This window comes from Sinocyclocheilus rhinocerous, unplaced genomic scaffold (assembly GCF_001515625.1).
Source record: "Sinocyclocheilus rhinocerous isolate Xijiao unplaced genomic scaffold, SAMN03320098_v1.1 scaffold4395, whole genome shotgun sequence".
Lineage (NCBI taxonomy): Eukaryota > Metazoa > Chordata > Actinopteri > Cypriniformes > Cyprinidae > Sinocyclocheilus > Sinocyclocheilus rhinocerous.
In genome coordinates, this window is record NW_015635544.1 from 175,789 (window position 1) to 183,881 (window position 8,093).

Genomic DNA, 8,093 nt, shown 5'->3' on the forward strand with positions numbered 1-8,093 from the left:
GGACTGGTTTGGTTTTGTCAACTCAAAACTAATCCTGTAACCCCGAGTTTGTTCAGCCACCATCATGGTACAGGACCCTGGTTTCTTCAGTAGTGGGCGGAACTAATGCTCAAATGGCAATCTCATTGGCTGGCGCTCACTAGGGCTGCACGACATATCGAAATGATCGAAATATCGCAAATGTAAATATCGCAATATGCATATCGCAAGGGCGTGCGATATCTGAATCATTGTAATAATAGGCTACTTAAATCAAAACGTTGCAAAAGGTCAAAGTTTTAGTTCGATGCATATAGCAGAGAATTGCTTGACGTTAAAATACAACTTTTACTTGCACTTATAAGGCAATATGTTTTCTTTAAGTTTTCCTCTTTCATGGATAGATTGTTTCATCTTGTAAATGTGTTTAAATTCTTCATATTGTTCAATATTTTAATCTTTGGAAGTGAATCGCACTGACTTTCTCTCAAGAAGTGAATCACAGTTCCAAGGCATGTGATTGGCTGTTCATTACTGATGTCACTCTTTCATGCTGAAGCCTGCACACAAGCCGCATCTCGCGCAGCGTATCTTCATTTCTGATACATGTGCAAAGCGCGCGCACACACAGAGAGGCGTTTCAGACGGCGCGCGAACACCGAGTTGATTCGGCTTTTGCATCTCCTCATGTTTGAACAGACACATACACACAGAATTATGTCAATAGTACCCGTCTCGACGATCATTCTCGTAAACGCAGTAGGTTATGTTTTAAATGAATGTAAACAGCTGAGAAAGAAATAAGATGTGTATCATTATACTGAAAATATAATTGAAATTGATTTTACACACTTTAAGCAATATCGTATCGCATATCGAATATCACATTTTTAACAAGGTATCGCATATCGCATTTTTCTTCAATATCGCACAGCCCTAGCGCTCACCTATTTCCATCACTGTTTTCATTTCAGCAAATAAGATCGAGCGAAAGCAGACAACATTATTAATATTCATTAACCCAGCAGCTCATTAGATCTTATTGTTATTAGTAGTAGAATTATTATTATTATTATTATTATTATTATATGATCAATATAGAGTGGTGGAATTATGACGTCACTTTGTAGGCCAATCGGCTGTTGGCATCACACTGGTTCCCTCGAGAAAAAGCCAATAGGATTTTTCCATAGGCTTTTGGATTATCGTACAAAATAAGCTCTGCGTTCAACCATAGTTCATGATACTTACACGTTTTGTCCATCAAGATAATCTTCAGAAAAATAATACAACTTTTATGAATTTGAAGCCTAAATACCAGCGCCAGAACTAAAAAGCTAAACTTAGGCTATAAACGAACTACACCACGGTCGCTCGCCTTCAACGTCACCACCACCATGCTTCCGACAACTTTTTCAAACTTTTTTTTAGATACATGCTCACTGAAATGGATTTACTCTGTGGATGAATTTTAATCCACGTTACATGAACCTTTTCATATAAAAACTGGAATAAATACAAAACTAGAGCCAAACTAAAACTAAAATGAAACATAAATAGTAAATGAAATAATCATAACTAAACCACATATGAAGGCACGCACGTATTTCTGTACATTTCTAAATAAGGTGCATTAAAAGTCAATAAACCCTTGATTAATATGACTATTTTAATTTAAAAACGTGTCTCCACGCAGTATTCAATAAAAATTCTAGTGCATTTAATCTATTAAATAACAGCAGAGCGAGCAAGTTTTTGGATATGGTAAGATTACATTTATTTTAGTTAATAAAGTACCACACTTCAGCTATCATTTTGTTAGGGTGGTTACACAAAATGTTATTTTATCATTGCTTCTAGAAAATCCTCAATCTTTCTGCTTTCTAACAGCTTCATGTGGCCATAAACATTTAATTTTAGCGTGGCTTTAAGCACTATGCATAATTAAATTAAACGGTTAAATTAACGGTTAATGTGGCTTTTACATGAAATAATCGTAATATGAGTTTACCTTATGGTACGAACCCAGAGTCTTCACATCAGTAGGAAACAAGCGATAAAACGAGCATTTTCCATCCGAAGACTTGTGGTTGCATTTCGGGGCAAAGCAAAAAACATTGTCGAACAACAATATAAAATGCGGGAAACTATTAATTGGTTATTCTACAATTAATTGTACTAATTATACTACAATTGGAAAATACTATAAATTGATCAACTGTTCGGCGTGATGATGTTTAATGTCTCCAACAATGCCTGTAGTCCCATTTAGCAACTTGTTAGCAACCATCTTTTTCTAGAAACGTAACAGTTTAAAAAAATCACGAGTGGGGTGTAACTGGTGTGTTTCATGTCGTAGAATAAAATGTTAAAGTATTCTGAGCTTGTGTTAACCACGGACCTTATTTTAGGGAATTTAATCAAACTCCCATTCAAAAAACCCATTTACTCTGGGACGATGGTTCCGGTTCAGAAGTGCTAAAATGCTAACTCGCTTCCGCATTTTTGCCAACAAAGTTTATGAAGTTACTTTACTTAAAGCAGACAAAGACCACTTATAAATAATAACACCACACATTATAAAGCCTTTGGATGATTTCATGAAGACTTTGTATTTGTCATTTTACATTAAAACACTAATAAGATGTACTACGTTATTGTGCAGATCTTAAACAATGGCAATATATGAGACTTATAATACATTATAACTATGGGAAATATAATTCATTGTAACTTTGGTGGATGCAACATGTTCATTGTGTGTTATAAATCACCATATTCTTAAAAGCTATAACCACAAATAAGTATTATAATACATTAAAACGGTTCTTTTTATTATTATTTATGAGATGATACAACATATTATAAGGTTTTTTATTCATTCAATTATAATGCCTAAAGAATACTCTTAATGTTTTATAAATACGGGCTTCATAGAAAGTGTTACCCAATATATTTATTATTTCTAGATAATAAATAATGAAGTTAAAGAAGATAATGACGTTAAAGATGTAATTCTTAAAGCTAACTGGCTCTCCCAAACATAATCTGCTCTTTAAACCATACAGTCAGCCCTGGGGGGGTGTATGTCCCCATTTCTAAGGAAAAATGTTTTCCTGCACCGCTAAAACAAACACGCACACTGTGCTCTCACATGTCTGAGAGAATCAGCCCATTCATGGCCCCTGTCACCACAGTGACCTCTCTTCTGACTGTGAGTAAGTGTCTGTGGGCATCCCAAAGTGTTTGTGTCCCCTGACTGATGACATCACAGTCTGCCACCGAAGTCTCTCTGAAGCTCTTGTCACATGTAGTTGGGTGAGGGCCAGGGAGCTCAACTCACAAAAACACACATCTACACACACTAATATACTATCTGACTAAAGATGACCTTTCATGTTTCATGACTTACGGCTCATGAGGGTGCAGAGTGACACACACACACACCAATAAGCCTCAGTCCTAGATTATGTTAATTTTACATTTAACTCTAAATTATGGTCTGAACTCTCTCTGAAAACATCAAACACAACATTCAGTTGAAGCGTTACAATCATCTTATGGTAATTTAATTTGTTTGAAAATTCCACGCCTATCCAACCCATATTCTTTCCAATTACAGTCCTATATTTCCTTTAATTCTGAGACAAAAAAAGTAACAAGGAACTAAACTTCAAAGCAAAATTCACTGTTGTAATCATAATGTCTGCCAAAATAGTTAATCCAGTTATTGCTATAATCAAAAATATATAATATAAAAAAATTAAAAATTAATATAGCATCTCATTTAAACATTAAACAGCTAAATCAGAACGCCATGTAGTTATTTTTGAGAAATGCCTAATTCCAAATTTTACTGTTTGGTTATTAAGTAACAATAACAATAAATTACAGTTACTACGGCCCCTGGATATTTATAAAGGGATGGTCTAAAAGGAATGGTTCATCCAAAATTACACTGACATGTTATTTCAGACATTCACATTGTTTTTGTCAGACACTGAATATTTGTTTCAGGTTTTCACTTTCTCATCAACTAACATAGACTATGCATACAGTGGTGCACTCTAGCCTTTAAAAAAATAATAAAAAGAGGGCAAACACAGGCAGTTGACGTATGCACACTATGATAGCTTACCTCTAAACCAATACAATTCCGGAATGTGTGAGAACGTCACACACACTGGACGCATTTAATAGTGTGTACATATATATAAAAAAGTAAACTTAGTGATACTTATTCTTTAAATTAGATGCTATTTTTAAATAGCATTGACTTTTTAATAAATATTTTGGTTAAACAACACTAGCACACTAGTCCTGTTCCAGGCAAAGCCAGAAGTGAGAATATTTAGGTTTAAATTTCCCAATTCCAACCTTACGTTGAATTCTAGATAATAGGTTACTGAAATCAGAATTTTCTGATTAATCTGCATCGATTCTTAATTATCTGGAACCGATTACTACATGCAGAAAGTGTTTTTCAGTTTTATGTGCAATATGCATCAGCAGGTAGGTGAATGGCCTGTGGGCGTGCACTGAGGCTGAATGTGCTCAGCCTTAATTAGGCTACTCATGTCTGTATGGTGTTTGAGTCATAAGTCAGTCCAGTATTATGCCATCGCATCAGTCACACAGCCGATGTCCTGCCTCCATGTCCCATAAACCTTTATTTGACCCTCTAACTCTAGCACTTTCTTATTCTATTTTAATTCTACTTTATCTATATTTATCTTCTTTTTACTTTTTTATTAAAAACAAACAAACAAACAAAAACACTAGCTTTCTGGAGCACTAAAAAAAATTCTCAACCAACGTGTAAATTTTACCATCTAAGCGTACCACCCCATTATTCAACTGCAAATGATTAATAAATAAATAACACCGAGGCTGGCAGCGCCGGAGTTATAAGCCGTCGGCCAAGATCGTAACAAAATGTAACAAAAATCTACGCAATTCAAAGCAATACACACATTGCCGAACAACATTTAACGGGGCAAAACGCTCACCTTTAGAACAGATTACTCCAACTGGAATGGAATGTCCGACGCCAGTTCTGTAGAAATCACGGAAACTAAATGTTAAAAGTTAACTGTCCGCGTCTCGGGTTGAACTCCAAACACCGGTCGGGTTTCAATCACAGTATGAAGGCAAAAGCTGAGCCCTCTCCTTCAAATGTCCACTGCAGTCTTTCATTCGACACGGTGCAGGTGAACAGCTCTAGTCTACTTCCTGCTTCTTTCAGCAGGCTTGAGAGAAACCAGCGATCGCTCGATTCCCCCCCCCCCCGGCTTTGCACCCTCCCTTTCCACACGTAACCGCTATTTTGTCAACAGTCCACAAACAACCGAACTTCTGAGCCGTGATTTCACCCGGAAATAGACAGAATGTAGTGCGATGACAATTTAGGCAGGCGTGAATGTTTTAAATGTAAATATCTCCACGTAGAACTAGGCCCGGTGAACTGCATGACTCTCACTTCACTAACTCATTCCACTGGGATGAGGGTGCACTGGATAACTGCTCCACTAACAACACTCTTTTTGTTAGTTCACTAAGATTTTAACGTTTTTTTTTCTCCAAGTATTATTTAATGGACCCTATTTAACTCATAAATTATATAGTGCACTTAATAACAATAATAATAATAATAAATGATGATGACGGGATTTGTGGGGAAATTAGAAAACTAAACCGAAGTTTCACTCGAGTGTTTTAACAAGCGAGTTTTTTTTAAATTCCATATTGTTCCTTAAAAATGACTTGTTACGCTTGGCATCCAGTGTATAGTTCGTTGGGATTTGCTGACCTCTAGTGGTGATGGCGAATATTGCACATTTGCGTGTAAAAAAAGTATGCAGAAGAATAACGGAAAAGGTAGGCCTACTGCCCAATATTTTTTGATGCTTTATTATCATCAATATTATTTAACATCAATTATTCATTACCAATAAATGAGCCTGCAACGTATTAAACTGAAACTACTCTTTTATCTAAAAAGTAAAAACAGAAGTTATTTTACAAAAATCAAAGTGGGAACAATACTCATCTCCAATCACCTGTGAGTAGAATAGGATTAAAGAGATGGGGAAGAAATACACAAGAGCTTCAAAAGGGAGCTGTAACAGTCGCATATTTATAGCCTAATAAAATATATTCAAACCAAATGTAGTACCAGGAAATCAGAAAACAAGGCGAGACTAGACTAAGACTCAAACTAGGAACTAGAAACTAACACAGGGAAAAGGCTCCGTAAAGTAGATAATTTTGTTCAGTGTATATATACAGTATTATATACCCTCGTATCACTGAGTCCGACCTAGAGAAAATTAAAAATTCACCCCATTCACACCCATCAGGCTTGTACGGAAAGTTTGGTTTGACATAGCTACAGCTGTGTTTCGCACGGAGGGGGAGAGAAGGAAACCGCGACCTATCTAAAGAATCTTTCATTCTCCGACAAGACGAGAATGGCTTGGAATACCTAACCTTGGCACATAACCCAGAAACAAAAAATCACAAAGATCCTACTGCATCTGACAGAGAGAAAATTTATGTTTGAGTGCCCCGGTGACCCACTTTGTCCCGTGGAAAGCTTAAAAAAATACCTGTCAAAGTGTCCTGTCAACGCCGGAGCCTTTTATCTGCATCCCAGGCATTCCTTTGTGCAAACTCGAGGACACTGAAGTGTGGTTCACCAGGGAGCCGATGGGAATCAACTACCTCGGCAATATGCTAAAAAATACTTGTGAAGAGGTAGCCAATATATTTAATAGATATTCAATTTTTCACCTTATGAATTCAAACTGTTTGTAGATAACCTGTAATATTTTCCAAATCTAAATTGTCTTTCAGGTGGAAGGTATCACTGAAATTTACACAAACCATAGTTTGCGGAGCACTGCCGTCGGTCGCCTCTCTGACGCCGGACTGGAGAGTCACCAAATGATGTCAGTGACAGGCCACCGATGCGAGGCTAGTTTGCGGTCATATTGGGCTCCGTCTTTGTCGGAGAGGAGGGCGTGGAGTGACATTCTTACATCTCGAGCCTCAACAAGCAAAGATCCATCCTCCTCCACGCCTAAACCTAAAATAACCCTACCCTATTCCATGTCTAATTTCACAATCAATGGAAATGTGGAGTTCAACATCCATTAAGTACACTAATAATAAAAAAAAACTTTCAGCTAGGCTTTTTGATTTTTTCCCCCTAGTTTTTATCTAATTAAATGCATTTCATTAAACTTAATGTAGCACTGCTTTATTTATTTGTCTTTATTTTGAATGGGGAGAACTGATGTATTTGAAGAACTATTGTAGTCTAATAACTATTTATTATAATCCATTCAAATAAATTCAATTTTGCCACCCAACCGTGTCTGAATTACATCCAGGAGCACATAAGTTGTTGTCAACACTGCCCTGCGCCTGTATAAAATACCTAAGCTTAAATTGCTAAATTATATTTCTCAGCAGCGAAAGTAACACCATGGACCACAGAAGAAGAAGAAACTGTCTCTATAATCTTCTCGCATACCTGCAAGACTGCAGGTCGAAAGAGAAACTTTAATTGAAATACCATCGATTCCGTCCTTAACAACCTGGTAACAAATATTTTGTTGGAGCTGCGCGCAAAGCGTCCTCCAGGGGTTGCGGCGGATCAAGTTCATTTATCATCAGAAGTACGATATTTGTCTGTTTATTCGGACGCGGAAGGCTACGGTAAGTTTGTGGACATATGATTAAGATTGGTGTTTGCTCCGTGGAAAGTCTAGTTAGGATTAACTATGTTGATATAGCAGGTTGGTGAGTGCTTTCGCTCTTTAAACTCCCCATGAAATCAAAATTAAAGTTTTTTGGGTGTTAGTATCAATATGTTAGACCTTTAACAACCGAACATTATCTTTGGTTACAGACCGGGTGACTCACTGGCATCATTCATTGCACTCTGTTTATGAAGATGTTGTTTGCCCCGCATGACGGGCTGCCCTGACAATAACTTCTGTCTAGTGGAGTTATACTATCACGAGTGTTTTCGCTCTGTATAGTCCTTGTATCACATCTGATATTTCGATTACATTAGGTAATATCAGCACTCGGTCCTGCTAAAAAAA

General features: G+C 36.8%; 1 protein-coding gene across 3 annotated transcripts in view; it reads right to left on the reverse strand.

The window, feature by feature from the left end:
• Positions 1–5,434, reverse strand: part of LOC107747314 (phosphatidylinositol 4,5-bisphosphate 3-kinase catalytic subunit beta isoform-like) — a 109,755-nt gene extending 104,321 nt beyond the window's left edge. For 2 of the 3 annotated variants that reach the window (XM_016561779.1, XM_016561778.1), the window contains exon 1: positions 4,989–5,433. The gene's annotated coding sequence lies outside the window, so the exon portion shown is untranslated. Of the gene's footprint in view, positions 1–4,988 lie in introns of all 3 variants that reach the window. The other variant, XM_016561780.1, reaches the window with a different exon arrangement.
• Positions 5,435–8,093: the final 2,659 nt, after the last annotated feature.